The 1,409-nt window shown below is 56.9% G+C and overlaps 1 protein-coding gene across 1 annotated transcript in view; it reads left to right on the top strand.

Annotated features, from left to right (window-relative positions):
- Nucleotides 1-75: 75 nt before the first annotated feature.
- The window catches only part of HSF2BP (heat shock transcription factor 2 binding protein), a 155,771-nt gene continuing 154,437 nt past the window's right edge, over nt 76-1,409 (top strand). The window contains exon 1 of the mRNA XM_027768659.1: nt 76-142. The gene's annotated coding sequence lies outside the window, so the exon portion shown is untranslated. The remainder of the gene's footprint in view (nt 143-1,409) is intronic.

Raw genomic sequence — 1,409 nt, 5'->3', positions numbered from 1 at the left:
CTACTACAGCCCAGCCACTACGGCCGCGACTGCGCAGACGGCGAGCGGCGCGCGTTGATGGCGTCACAAAGGCGCCGGGGAAAGCGGGTTCTGAGAGCCCCAGTGGCCCCGCCCCGGTGGCCCGCGACCGTCCAACCTCAGGGTACGTCGAGGTGACGCGGCCTGTGGTCGTTTGGTTCAGGGCAGTTGACGGTTAGGTTAGCCCAGCTGGGTCGTAGCCAGGAGGACAGGGCGGCGGCTGCACGCGGTCCAGAATCTTTACGCGTGTCCTGTACCCCAGCCTGCAGCCTCACCGTGTCGCGCGCGCCGCCAGGAAGGAAGGCAGCCGGGGCCGGCGTGGTAGAGGCGAGACTGCCAAGCAGGGGCAGTGTGCGGCCGGTCCCCAGGCCCAGAGAACACGCACTTCAGGGGCGCAGCTCTGGCTTCCTCCAACCGCAAGCTACCTGTTTGGTTACTCAGGACGGGTTGGGGCAAGTCAGAGACTAGTGACCTCTCTAAATACAGCATTGGCGGAACCAGCAGTTAGCGTAATGGCTATGTCGCTGGACTCCCACGTAGTCGACCGTGGTTCGTGTCCCGGACCCGGTGGCTTAAAACTCACGCCGGGCGCGTGTGCGTTCGTGCCCAAGATCCCAAGATCCCGAGAGGAGAATGGAGGAGAAGGGATTGCGGCGTGACCATCCCCCCTGGGGGGTGATTTCTCGCTTTCTGTCTTTATGTCTCTCTCTGTCTGTCTGGCGAGTACACGCGCCCTACAGTGAAAATCTCTCCAAAAAAAAAAAAAAATACAGCATAGGCACCCCACCCGGTTTTCTGACCGTCCCCACCCTGGGCGATTTTTTGAGGAGCCCCATTTACACAAAGGTCTAGCCTGTCAGCGTGAAGAGTGATGCAGCATCAGTGAGATAAAAGCGGTTTACCTGAACCGGGGCCTAGGATGTACTCACCGGATAACTATTCTGGTTTCCCAGACCTGTGTTCACCAACATGGCAACCCAGAAAGTTCGTTCATGTAACAGAAGGTCCAAAAGAGGCGGTTCCACCACAAATAACTCACTCACACTGGGACACAGAGTTTACACAGTAGGGATATTGAAGTCCCAGATCATGTCTTGCTCAGGGCTATTCCAAACTTCTTGAAAAGATACTTTTAACTTTCCCCTTCTCTTTCTTCCCTTTATTTTTTGGGGAGAGATTTTTGTTAAGAGTAGGTGCCGCTCGCAGGACAGGCAGGCGAGAGTTTGCCCAGCCCCCCGCCCCAGGTATGGCCACGCTTGGATTTTGGGCTTGTATGGACACGCGCAAGGCCTGAGTTTTAAGCCGCTGGGTCTAGGACTCGGACCTCGGTCAACTACGTGGGAGTCCAGCAATGTAACCATTATGCCATTTGCTGGTCTCCCCTCTTCTTT

Source organism: Tupaia chinensis, unplaced genomic scaffold (assembly GCF_000334495.1).
Source record: "Tupaia chinensis unplaced genomic scaffold, TupChi_1.0 Scaffold147038_1, whole genome shotgun sequence".
In the NCBI taxonomy this organism is placed as follows: domain Eukaryota; kingdom Metazoa; phylum Chordata; class Mammalia; order Scandentia; family Tupaiidae; genus Tupaia; species Tupaia belangeri.
This window is presented reverse-complemented; position numbering and strand designations above follow the sequence as displayed.